The sequence below is a fragment of the Trematomus bernacchii genome, unplaced genomic scaffold, assembly GCF_902827165.1.
Source record: "Trematomus bernacchii unplaced genomic scaffold, fTreBer1.1, whole genome shotgun sequence".
Lineage (NCBI taxonomy): Eukaryota > Metazoa > Chordata > Actinopteri > Perciformes > Nototheniidae > Trematomus > Trematomus bernacchii.
In genome coordinates, this window is record NW_022987332.1 from 1,717,855 (window position 1) to 1,732,312 (window position 14,458).

General features: G+C 42.3%; 1 protein-coding gene across 1 annotated transcript in view; it reads right to left on the reverse strand.

Moving 5' to 3' along the window:
- Nucleotides 1–13,768, reverse strand: part of cemip (cell migration inducing hyaluronidase 1) — a 200,242-nt gene extending 186,474 nt beyond the window's left edge. Inside the window, exon 1 of the mRNA XM_034127484.1 lies at nt 13,671–13,768. The gene's annotated coding sequence lies outside the window, so the exon portion shown is untranslated. The remainder of the gene's footprint in view (nt 1–13,670) is intronic.
- Between the last annotated feature and the right edge of the window lie 690 nt (nt 13,769–14,458).

The following is a 14,458-nucleotide window of genomic DNA, read 5'->3' on the forward strand; positions in this document are numbered from 1 at the left end:
GTATTACTGTCTCTTAGTGGGCCAAAATGAAGACAGCATTTTAGCATTTCCACTGTCATCATGGTAACACCTCTCCACTGAGTGTCCAATAGTTTCAGGTGCAGCTGCTTCCACTGCGGCTTTCACGGATAAGTTGTTGAGGTAAATCATATCTCACCTTAATTTTACTGGTGCACACACACACGCACGCACGCACGCACGCACGCACACACACACACACACACACACACACACACACACACACACACACACACACACACACACACACACACAATTCATGAGGTCATAGAACTGCTTGCAAGCTGAGTATTGCTATTTTTATTTTTTAAATAGATAGAAGTTGCATTTAAAGAGATGTTGACAGCTGAGAACAGAAAGGATTTAAATCAGTGGCCAAATGTGAATGTATGGAGAGAGAGGCAGTTCAACTTAGAGCAAGATTGTTATTGCCATGCGAACTGAAACTTTGTTGGGACCCTTGTATGGACTACCGAAGGTAAATGAACTACCGTAAAGAACAAGTGGCTCAAATTCGTTTTTTTACTTAAGACTGCTTCCTGAATCACGCATGGTCGGATCTTCGCACCAGTATCTGATGGAAAACTGGGTAGTTCCCACTTGTTGGGCCAATCCATCAGTAAACGTTGTTACTTATAGATGTTTTATGTTTGAAACAAACAATGTAGGTAGCGTGTGGACCTGTTGCGGAGGTTGCAAACACAGCGCTAGCTTTGACTCAATTACTAGCTAGCGACTGTTAACACTGTTGTTCTGTATGCCCACCAACTTGACCTAAACTTGTGTAGAAATATGGGTCATATCTATGCCCATAGAACAACTTTGGTAAAGGTCTGCCATTCTTTTCTTGTAAGCCAATCAGAGCACCATTTGAACGCTAAAACAGTTTCAGACAGAGGGTAAATAGTAATACAGGTATCCACTAAGGGCTGCCCCCAATTTTAAATAATAATTGTTTGCATAGCAGCTAAGGGTGTGCAAATACTTGCCTTCACACCTGTATTTTCTCTGTGCTCAGTATCTCTGTCATCGAATATAATTATTTTCTTGCGGCAAAATATTTTAGCATCGATCCAAAAATCTGCGTTCAAACACATTTCAGTGGAAGGCAGACATTGATGCAGTGCAGCAGCCAGGAGGAATGATTGACAGCCAGCGGACAGATGAGGGGTGAAACTCCTCAACAGTGGCTTCACGTTTTATCAAACACAAAGAGCACAGTGTATGCACAGACTTTATGTTAATATTATGTGAAGGTAGAGCCTGTGATGTTACACATACTATTGTTATTCTGTGTGTGTGTGTGTGTGTGTGTGTGTGTGTGTGTGTGTGTGTGTGTGTGCGTGCGTGCGTGCGTGCGTGCGTGTGTGCGTGTGTGTGTGTGTGTGTGTGTGTGTGTGTGGAAGGACTGTAAGTCTGACAGCAGCTCTGGACGGGGAGGGGGAGGGGGGGGCGGTGCATTACATACCGTCACGCTTATGTCTTCAGTTTATGCTTTAATAAAAAGAAGATTAGGTTTTTCTCTGAGCTACCACTGATACCACACTGGTGTCCTGCTCACATTTACACAGATATCATACTTTCACAAGTGAACCTTTCCACACAAATATTTGTATTTGCTCCATAAATCTGGTTGTTTGAATTGAATTTATATTTACCACTATTATTATTATTATTATTATTGTCCACTCATTTCTAGCTAGCTGCATCTTCATTTCCGAGACTGCACTAAAAAAACTTCACATAACTGTATCAGGTTAGTTAATAGCAATACTATTAAGTTGGACCTAATGTTTTTTATTTAAACTTGATATTATTGCTTTCAACTAACCTAATACAGTTATGTGAAATCTGTTGACATAATACATTTAATTAAAGTCTACGTTTCAGTTTTTTCATTGTACTTAAGAACCTGGTTGGACACCATCTGTCAGGGGGACGGCCTTACGATAACTGCGGCTAAATCGACCTATCGAGCCAACGAGGGCTACGAGGAGGCAAATTCATAACAGCGAAAATCCTTGTACGTTAGCTTCCAATAAGCCAAACCGTTTTGAAGTGCGACAAACATTTGTTTTTGGATGTTATTGGCCAAAGTGCAATGGAAACTGTTGTTTTTCCTGTCTGCAACAGAGCTTTTGTGTTAATGTGTGTGTGCTCCAAAGTCATTAGTCAGTGCAGCGGCCTCATGTTGGGATGTGCTGTTTCAGAGCTCAGTCCTGCTCCTTTATCTCTGTTGACAGCTCCATGTTCCCTGTGATTCTGCTTCAAAACGACTAACCGCTGCCGAGTGGTTTGGCCTGTTGCATTGAAGCGCTGCAGCACCTTCACCATTTTGAAGCTACAAAACAACTTTGTTCCGTATTACTCTGCTGCGTTTGAATAAGCAGAGTTTACAGAGGAGACATCCAACTGTAATGGGCTCCATGTATCTGAGGAATGCTCCGACTGGAAACTGAACTCAGGTGCTCCAAAACATGCAGCCAAAGCTCCAGACAGAGGTATTTCTCAAAGAAAAAAAACATTTATTTTGGACCCAATTTTTTATGTAAAAATGGTGCCTTCCACTTCAAGTTGCAAGAGAAAGATTGTTTTGCTTTCTATGAAGTAAGTCTTGATTGCAACATGTAATCACTAGTACAATGATAGCATTGGCATTCAATTGCCTATACGTTTTGCATTCACTTTGCAATTCTCTCATGGGTTCTTCCTTTCACAATAAAAGCATAAACATACACAAAGCACCACTGCCTACAAGCCAGCAATTTGCTAAAGGACAAATCAACAAATTAAAAATATTACACAGGACAACAGCTTACAGTAGCTATCCACAGGTGGCAGAGCAACCAGAGTAATGTGGACTGTGGATCCCACCGGCAAAAGAGGGAGTGATGAATCGAGTCATAGTAAGATGGATCAGGAAGTATCAAAACATACTACTTATTAATATTACTGGCCATAGGTCGAGTTATTTAACTGTTGTAATTTAACTACTTTTTCAAACAATGTGCACACTTGGGCACAAAGGGACTTCCAGGCATGCATGCATTTAGAATAAATTCATTTTACTTTGTTTGTTCTGAAAATAAAGAAACACAAGCACATTACTGCAACGTGGCTGCACACTGTCAGAAAGGTCTAATGAGTCATTTGCATAAACACTTGTTAACATTCTTAAACTTGCATTAAATATAAAAATATAAAAGTCTGCTCACCATGAAACCTCGAAACACCCTGACATACTTCATTCAGCACACATGCACAACTCAATATTAAGCTACAGGTGGTTACACTACAGGCATTAGTCCATAGCTGGGAGACAACCTGGCAAAACTACAATAAAAATGCGATATAAATATCATATGTGCGTTACCACTAGTTTGTTACACTTATAATACATCTGTGTCACCACTTTTAGACATCTTTTCATCACATTAGCTCACCTCAAAATACAGACACACATCACTGAACACGGCTCGGTCTAATAAGTGATGGTTTTACCTTTCCTGCGTTTCACCTGAAGGACCCCTGAGCTGGCCTTGCACATGAACATTTATCAGATAATGACAGGTTAATTAAATGTAAAAAGTAATAGTCTAAAGTGATTGTACAATATATTGAATTTCCACGTCTATTAACAGTGTATGTGCATTAAATTGGCTCAATATTACTGCAGGTCGCACAAATGATGTACAAATTTGATGGCCATCCGTTATTTTGGCGATCTGCCAGAAATAAAAGTAATTCAGTTTCTTGAAGAGCGACGGACCGGAGGCCTCGCAGCACAGGAGTTGTAAACTTAAAGTGGACCTATCATGCTATATTTGAATAATATAGTGTAGGACCATACCTATATAAGGCATATTTTTTTTTTTTTACTTTTTTTTTTTCAAAATACCAAACAGATCATGCATTTTAGCCATGCCTCATTTTGCTCAATTTGACATTTGTTAGCTCTGTTTTAGCAAGGGCTGATTCTGTGAGAACAGCACCATCTACAGGCCTGCAATATGTACTACAGCGTCTCCAGCGCTTACGAACGGCAATGGCCGTGGTTGTCTCCTCCTGATTGGTGGAGTTGGCCCAATAGCCGTAGCGCCACCGTCCTGACGTCAGGACAGTGTTCAAATCTGGATCAGTTTTTATCAGATCCGTTGCAGCCCCTTTTTTAGAGATTTGGGTATGGAGGAAAATAGAGAGGGTTGTGTTTTCTGACACTTGGTGAGTTCCCTGGAACACCGGGGACACATATTCATGTAGAAAAGACGTACAAAAGTGCATTTTGCATGATAGGTCCCCTTTAATACAAATATTGATCCATGTGTTTTTGTCATGCATTGGTTGATATAGCACTTAATAATGAAAATACAAATCTCAAATCACAACATAAAGAGAACCAAAACACCCTAGATCTAGTCATTAATCAAACACTGTCACAGAATGAAATAGCCTGCCAGTGTAAGTGAATCCAGACCAACCAGGGTTGTTTGCTTGCCTGAACATTTGTGGGGAACAGGTGCAATTATGTGGCAAAACAATATTTTCCTTCTTGCGAGCTACAACATAATCTGCTTGTCAGTTTATGCCTTAACGCCCATAGCAATGTGCTGACAATAGGTGAACTATTTATATCTGTCAGAGGTCTAGTCATAGCCTACAAAGGTGGGAAACTCGAACCCTGCTCACAAAAAGTGGGTAAACACAGATTCCATTGGGTGTGTGCTACACTACACCCCTCTTTAGTGCTTTGATCTAAATTGGGATCCAAATAAAAGAAGACGTGGCCGCTGTGAGATTTAAAGGCATCTTTTCTGCACGGTACGTGGACATGCAGGAGGAGGATATCTGTCTGGATCCCATCAATCCACAGGAACAGTGGAGGACTGGAAGCTGCAGCAGCTGTCTGTTGCAGTGCCAGGGCGGTGCCTGGAATCAATGTGCAGCCAGTTATCCACGCAAACCCTTCATTGCTATTTCAGTGATTCATAACATGGACTGGGAGGACGGGGGGGAGGACGGGGGGGGGGGGGGGGGGAGGGGCTGAAATCGGAGCAACTTGAGGGTAGCAAGTACAGGCAGGAAAACTACGGTTCTAAACAATTTCACAGCCCATTAAGGAGTTGATGGATGAGTAAGAATAAACTAGATCTGTGCGACCTTATCTCTGATTACGGAGCTGTTGTTATGTCCTAAGTAGAGCGAGGAGAAGGCAGCAGAAAGTCAGAGTGAGAGAAATGTTCCTCTTACAATTGAGGCGAGGGAGCTGATGGTTTCCTGGAGTAAACTGTGGCCTTTGGCTGCCGGCCCGATGCTCCACGGTGGCAGCTCCGCTCCTCTGTCTGTGGAAACTCCTCCACTGGAGAGGAAAGCTTCCCCTCTGCCAGGAGCCCTGTTCCTCAGTCAGAAAGGATTGCTTTCAACAAGGAGTGAACAAGAAAGGCCAAAAATGCTAAGGGTGTTTGTTTTAAAATGTATTTATGGGTTGGAATGGTTACTTTAAAAATGTATTCTGTTACAATTACTAGTTAGCAGGGGGGGAAAGTAACCTAATCTGAATATCAACCTGATTACTTTCTGTTTCTTTTGATTACCTCTCTACTAAATGCAATGCAAATGAATACAAGCAAAACATGGAAATATCAATAAGATGTTTTAGTAAGACAACAGAACAATGTGACCTTAGAAAAGAAGACACCAAGATATTTTAGGTGAAATATTTGTCCTCTGCTCAGAGATGTTAATCAAAGCTGCCCTTCATGAAGCAGATTCAGGCAGCAGCCTACACACCAACACTGAAACACATGAGCACATACTACAGATTAAAAAAGCAGAAATAAAATCTGAGCTGACAGAACATTTTCTAAATGTCTTTTTTAGGCAATACAGTTACCCTTTCTTTGTATTTTGATGAGGTCATCCTGTTACATGTCATCCGTTTCTCCAGAAGCCTGTACGTAGGCTACAGGTCCCTCAGCAGCTTTCACATGCTTACTAATTGTTACTTTTAATTAATTAATTTAAGAGCATACGTTCTTCAAATGTTTTATAACTAAACACACATTTTCACTTTATGTGGGCTCGAAGAGAAATATGCTATACCTGCAGTATGTTCAGTATGTTCAGTATGTCTGTAAGTATGTACGTTTTTTTTCTTCCCCTTTGGCCACTGCGGGGCAGCAGAATGAGTTTAAAACACATTTTTACTCTTTGAAATGTTTTTAATTGGAGATTGATTCAGAGCAGATCTTTGCCTTCACATGCAGAGGCTGAGCTGGCAGCTAGCAGCTCACCTGAGGGTGGGCGGTACCAAATATCTGCCTCTCATATGACTAATGCTTCACTATGTCCACCAGCTAATCTGCTGTGTGTTGCTCTGTGAACTGTGGGTTAATCAGAGCAGGTCCACTGAAAACAGCCTAATGCTGCTGCTGCTGCTGGAAACCAGATTCATGAGACGGAAGTGTCATGACACAACTATAAAAAACAAACCATGAGATCATCAGTTCCTCATTACAAGAACCACTTTAACCTCACACCACAATCTGAGCCACTGTTTTTTCCATGTCTCTTTAGATTTAGGGGTGTCGGTGACATATTCTGCTGATGTTCAGGTGTATATCAGTATGTAGTGTCTCTTCTTTAAAGAGTTCTCTCCTGCTGATGTTCAGGTGTATATCAGTATGTAGTGTCTCTACTTTAAAGAGTCCTCTCCTGCTGATGTTCAGGTGTATATCAGTATGTAGTGTCTCTACTTAAAGAGTCCTCTCCTGCTGATGTTCAGGTGTATATCAGTATGTAGTGTCTCTACTTTAAAGAGTCCTCTCCTGCTGATGTTCAGGTGTATATCAGTATGTAGTGTCTCTACTTTAAAGAGTCCTCTCCTGCTGATGTTCAGGTGTATATCAGTATGTAGTATCTCTACTTTAAAGAGTCCTCTCCTGCTGATGTTCAGGTGTATATCAGTATGTAGTGTCTCTACTTTAAAGAGTCCTCTCCTGCTGATGTTCAGGTGTATATCAGTATGTAGTGTCTCTACTTTAAGAGTCCTCTCCTGCTGATGTCCAGGTGTATATCAGTATGTAGTGTCTCTACTTGTAAAGAGTCCTCCTGCTGATGTCCAGGTGTATATCAGTATGTAGTGTCTCTACTTTAAAGAGTCCTCTCCTGCTGATGTTCATGGTGTTATATCAGTATGTAGTGTCTCTACTTTAAAGAGTCTCTCCTGCTGATGTCAGGTTTGTATATCAGTATGTAGTTGTCTCTACTTTAAAGAGTCCCTCTCCCTGCTGATGTTCAGGTGATATCAGTATGTAGTGTCTCTACTTTAAAGAGTCCTCTCCTGCTGATGTTCAGGTGTATATCAGTATGTAGTGTCTCTACTTTAAAGAGTCCTCTCCTGCTGATGTTCAGGTGTATATCAGTATGTAGTGTCTCTACTTTAAAGAGTCCTCTCCTGCTGATGTTCAGGTGTATATCAGTATGTAGTGTCTCTACTTAAATGAGTCCTCTCCTGCTGATGTTCAGGTGTATATCAGTATGTGTAGTGTCTTACTTTAAAGAGTCCTCTCCTGCTGATGTTCAGGTGTATATCAGTATGTAGTATCTCTACTTTAAAGAGTCCTCTCCTGCTGATGTTCAGGTGTATATCAGTATATAGTGTCTCTACTTTAAAGAGTCCTCTCCTGCTGATGTTCAGGTGTATATCAGTATGTAGTGTCTCTACTCATGTCTCCATGCTTTAATGTTCAAAAAGCTCTTTATTTTTCTCATACTGCCTGTGCTGCAGTACCTCTTTTCACCCTCTGTCTGAAACCATAGCCCAGTCTGCTCTGATTGGTCAACCACTTAGAGATGTCCCGCCCCTTAGCTTAACAAGTACAATGAGTTGAAGCGCTAGTCAATAGAAGCTAAATATAGTGATGTCACTATGTTCAGGAATTTAACAAAGGAGTCCAATGGAGTTGTTTGAGGCAGAAACTCCCTCTGGAGGGAACACAGGGATTTCAGCCTTTGCAGACCAGAATAGGGCCTCTTTAAGTGGTTGCAGTAGGTGATGCTGTCTCTATCATCACGGCCCATGCTTAATACAAAGTTCTTATGATAAACAAGGGGAAGAAGGAATCAGTCCTGCAGCAGAATGTGATGTCACATGCTTCTCTCATGCAACAATCCTCTCGTGCGTTATGGCATGGGAGAGGGATTAGGTGTGTGTAAAGATCTTTTTAAAAATGGACACTTTATTTCTTTTGAGCAGTTAAAGAAGGATTTCAATATCCCACAGTCATGTTTCTTCAGATATCTGCAGATACGTAGTTATGTCAGGACCCACTTCTCTCAAGCAGCCCCACAGAGTACCTGGATTGATGACTGTCTAATATGGATCCCTGTGACAGGGGTCTGGTTGTCTGTATTATATGACCATATTCAGAGGGTCGCCGCGCTCCGTCGCTTAATCACTTAATGAGGCAATGGGCAGGAGAAGAGCTGGGAATAACTATATCAGATACTATTTGGCAGGCAGCAATTCGGTTTGTCCACTCATCCTCAATGTGCATTAGACATAGGCTGCTACAATTTAAGGTTTTGCATAGGTTACATCTAACTGCAAGTAAACTGGCCAGATTGTACCCAGGTCTAGACCCAACCTGCATCAGGTGCAGTCGGGAAGTCTGTTGGCTCAGTCCAAAACTGGCCCCTTTTTGGACTGGTATATTTCAAACCTTTTCGTACATGTGTAACACGGCTGTGGATGCTAACCCATTGACTGCATTATTTGGCGTGGTCACACAGGAGACACGAATAACAACTGATCAGGCTGAGGCTGTGGCATTCTCTACCCTACTTGCTAGACGTCTGATACTCTTTAGTTGGAAGAAGGCTGCACCGCCGTCTCACAAGCGCTGGGTAGAGGAAGTAATGTCCCATCTTAAAGTTGAGCAGCTAAAGCACACTACCCGGGGCTCTATCGCAAAGTACTATAAGGTCTGGCAACCATTTCTGTCCTACTTTGAGAACGACTTCTCTAACATTAAAACAACGTAGCCAACCCCCCCCCCCCCACACACATTGTTTTTTATTCATTTATGTTTTACTTTTTACTTTTTTACTTTTGGTTATTTAACCATGTAGTTTTTAATTTAATAATTTATGTCTATGTTTATTTTCTATATACATATCTTATATCTTACGTATCTCTTCTAGATGTCAATTTATATTTTGTATACTTTCTGTGTGTGCTGTATTTTTGAATGTTGAGCGCTGCTGTTTGTTATATGTGGAAAATCAATACAAATATTTGAATAATAATAACAATCCTCTCAGTATTTTACTGCTATCATCCGACTTCCTCCCTGCAGGAAGACAGCTTGTAGATGGTTTCTTCTTCCACCATATCAGGATCAGCAGCAGAGAACTTTCACACTCTATGTTGTGCTCCGTTGCTGTCAGACATACTGAAGATCAGGTCTTAATTAGCGGCGGTGCATTCAAATGAACTCAACCGCAGCTTTGCTCATTTACATCCTCACTCATATAATTAGCCCGCCGCATTCAAAAGACTCAGGGACACAAACTGTTGTGGCTTTGACACTAATTTGTGGTAGGTATGGGAAGTCTGATGGCAAAGCTTTTGTGAAGTGGATTAAATAAGATAACCACTTAAACCAATCAGTAATCAACAGCATCAAAACAGACATTTATGCAACTACCTAGCACTTTAGATCCACTTATGGCTACGAGATAATGACACTTTAATGCCCCTCCATTTTCCAAGATCCTTTTAGTCAGATGCTTTAAAGACAAGCAGTTGACCTGACTTTGACCCCTTGTCCACCTGGTATAGCAATTTGTATCCAGAAAGTAAAACACATAATTATTATTGCAGGTGTAATGCAATCGTGGTGTAATCAGATCAGCCAGGTGTGCCTTCAATCTGCAGTGTGTGCACAATATTTAGCACTAATCCTCCTCCTGTTGTCTCTAGCTGATTGTCACCACGCTACAGTCCTCCTAAGAAGAGCGCACAGCAGCGCTACGTCAGGGGATTCGTGAGGTGAGGGTCACATGACCAGTGTTAGGGTAGTTACTAAAAGGAAAACGCATTACACACTACTAGTTACCTTTTTTTTAAAGTAGTGCTTTACTTTACTAAAATATTCACTGCTGAAAGTAATTAGATACACTCCTAGTTACATTACTTTTAGATAACTGTGTAACATCACCTGAGATGCACCATGAATCACATGACAAATAACAATATCAAGTTAAACCTCATGAGATCAGCACAAATCCTTAATCTTAGGACAGTGCTGAACACAGACCTCTGTTTCTACTCTTTGTCTGAACATCATGTTTCCTTTAGCTCAGTTTCATCAGAACTCTGGTCCAGCTTCTGATGGCGGCTGCCCGTTACCTGTATCTTGCTCAATGTTTCGGAAAGATGGCGATTCCACCACGGAAACGACAACATGTCCTGCACGATGTACGCTGCGAGAAGTTTATCTCTGCTCTGAGACTCTGACATTCCTGCTCCTCTCCTCATCCATGAACTTGCGAGCGTAGTGCAAACGTAAAGGGACATTTTATTTATTCTTCTGTCCTCCTGTTATGCAGATAGTTAAAGATCTTAAATGAACGCAAGTATCAACATCATGTCATGTTAACTGTAATCAACAGTAACGCATTAAATGACTGCGTTACAGACAAATGTAATCTGATAGCACATAACCCCCCACACTGCACATGAGTGACCGGGGAAGTCGAGCTAGCACTACTGCAGAGCGCCACATTATAGTGGCACTCTGCAGAGCGTCACTTTATAGTGGCACTCTGCAGAGCGCCACTATAAAGTGGCACTCTGCAGAGCGCCACTTTATAGTGGCACTCTGCAGAGCGCCACTTTATAGTGGCAGTAACATGAGTCCAACGTCAAGATGCCATTATCTGCTGCATAACACCTCTACAGAGAGTCCTGCATGTCTCCTGCCACTGGACTACAGGCGTTTCTTGGAGACTGTACTCTAGTCTCAAGAGGAGAGCAGTTCAGTTTCTCCCAAGGCTGAGTGTATGAGCTGATCTCAGACCAGTCACTGCAGATCACACACATCAGCAGCTGCACATTTATAAGTGATGCAAATCTTTAATAGAAACATTTATATCTTCCACACACACACACACACACACACACACACACACACACACACACACACACACAACACACACACACAAGCACACACACACAAGCACACACACACACACACACACACACACACACATACATACACACACACACACAAGCACACACAGACACACACACACACACACACACACAAGCACACACAACACACACACACACCGCGCACACACACCACACAACACACACACCACACACACACACACACACACACCCACACACCACACACACAGTCCTTGCAACAGCTTGTGCAACTCAGCTGTAGATGAAACGCGACACACTCTCTCCCTCCTTACACACCTTTCACATTTTCCACTTTTATGGTCCGCCCCAGACAGATATGTTCTCGCTGGTATTGACTTATTTTAGCCTCCACTATTTGTGTACCCATCCTTCTCCTCATTATCATCACAACTGCCACTCTTCCTGCTGCTTGTTACAGACTGCTCTGCCCTCATCATCATGTCTTCCTCTCCAGAGAACACTGAAGGTGATGAGCGAACACAGCAGTCAGCCGCAGACATGTCCTCAGCCCAAACAGTCCCCACATTCTGCAGTCACAGACACACACTCTCTGTCATCACAAACACACACACTCTGTCAGCGGAGACACCAGGCTCCACAGCAAACGGCAGAGAAAGAGAAGTGCTTACAGGCACATGTTTGGAGCTATCATTATGGAAATGCTAAAGTGGACAATAGAGATGTGAAGACAGCTTTATACTGTGCTGTAGAGTTAACCATAGAATCATTTCAAAATGCTCTACAGCAGCAAAGTTAAATATTACCAAATCAAAAATATCTTAACTTTTATTGTATTTATACTGGGCTATGCGATATATATATATATAAGAGGTATTTTTATACAGTTGCACACACATTCCACGCATTAAGCTTGACATTGTTATCTTTTACAGAAAAACATGTTCAATTTGACTGTTCAGAAATATAATATGCCAGCAGTGGAGAAATGTAACTAGGTACATGTACTCAAGTACTGTACTTAAAGAATTGAGGTTCTTTACTTTACTTGAGTATTTTCACATTGTGCTACTTTATATTTGTACTCTACTCCATTTATTTTACATGTTGAGTTACTTACTTTGCATATTTAGGTTATTAACACAAAAATATAAATCAAATAAAACATGATCATATATTATATAAGTTAAGCTCTTTAGTATATAAAGTAGTTCAAAGAAAGCCCACTTTTACCAAGTGCAACATTGAAGTGACATTAATGCCCTAATTAGTTTAATACAACAATTTAAAATGAATGGTGCTTATTCTGCATAATGAGTATACTATTGGTACTTAGAGTGTATTTTGATGGAATTTTTTTTAAAACTTTTAACATAAGTACAATTTTTAATGCAGGACTGTCTTTTACAACTAGTATTTCTTATTTCTACTTTTACTTAATTCGATGTACCACCTCACATCGATATTCCACCCCTGTATGCCAGTCGTTCACCAATTCTGTTCACAGCATTATCAGGAAGTAAACATGATTGAAAAACTGATGTCAGATATATAAATAGACGATATGTTGAAAGCAGCTTTGGGTTGCATGGGGGAGACTTTGTACTCATGACCTGTGAAACACATCTTGCTGCATTCCTGATCTACAGACACGTGTACACACCACACACACACACACACACACACACACCACACACACACACACACACACACACACACACCACACACACACACACACCACACACACACACACACACACACACACACACACCACATGTGATAAGCATCGTCCCGCAGGAGGAAGGTCCACTGACCTGTTGGAGCAGACTGTGCACAGTGCAGTGTTTCCTGTGGAGCAGCAGCACTAACAGAGCACCTTTCATCCCGGGGAGAGGAGCCTGCAGAGGGCTCAGACTGCAGGAGGAGAGCTGAGCCGCTCCATGTCAGAGGAGCAGCAAGAAGCACAGCTTATAATAAACATGTGGCTTATGTCCGCGCCCAAAAATAAAGATCAGTTGTGGCAGCATGAAGAGGAAGAGCTGCCCTCAGTCTCCCGGTGCAGACTGCCCCCCCTCAGCAGATCCGAACCAGGAGCTGTGCTGGTATTTAAACTATTATTGCATTTGATTTCCAACTGAAAGCCCAATACTGGCACTGCAAGATGAACTGAGTGTTAGACAGCACGGGGGGTTCAAGCACCGGTCCATGAGCGCGCGCTGACCGCGGCTCCACTTACCTTTGCCCTGAAGTCGTGTCCTGACAGAGCGCTCAGCAGCCCGCAGCCACGCGCTGATGGAGTTTACGGAGCGCGAGCCCTCAGTCCGTGGCAGCGGACCCAGCAGCACGCGCTACTGACACGGATCTTATCCGGCACACCTGTGGCTTACAGCGGCCACATCCCGCCCCAAACACTCACGCTGCACCCCAGCCTCCTCACACACAGCATGCCATGCTCTCAGAGTAGAGGACGGAGACCTACCTGCTCAGCAGTATCCGGCAGTCCCGGAGAGGCGCGCGGAGCAGTGATGGAGCGGAGCGGCTCAGTGTGTGTGTGTGTGTGTGTGTGTGTGTGTGTGTGTGTGTGTGTGTGTTCAGAGTGTGTTCTCAAAGTGTGTTCTCAGTGTGTGTGAGCTCAGTGTGTGTGCCGGTCGGAGCGCAGACACGGCCATACCGGTCCAAGGCGCGCGGTGCAGCGCCGCCTCTATCCTCCAGCTGGAGGAGGACACGCCCACTGGCTGTGCGCGTGTTAGAGTGCGCGTGCGTGTGTGTTTCAGAGGGGTAGGCTTTTCCTAATTCCTCTTTGCAGGGGCGTTGCTGAGATTTTAATAGCGAGGTAAAAGAAAAAAAGAAGAAACACAAAGACATTTTAAATGCAATTTTAAATAAATGAGATGAGGGAAAATTGATTATCTAAAAAATGTGTTATGTTGTATAATTTGATTTGATTTATTTATCCAGTCAGCTGTTCGTTAGTGTCTGTATTGTCAGGACCTTGACACAAACTGCAAATGCACGACCCAGAGACAAAGTCTTGAATATAAAAAAAAGTATATTTATTTTTCACAGTTCAGGTCATTCCTCTTAACAGAGTAGGGTGGATGGAAATAACAAAAGGCGCTCACAAGGAGAAAGCGTAACAAAAAGAGGACTTAATAAAAACTTAAGCCAACAAAAATAAACAAAAATAACAAAACCTTACATGAGTGAAAAGCGATCCTTTCAGAGCTGAGGCTTGGCACGAACATTCGGGGAAACAAACAAGACGAA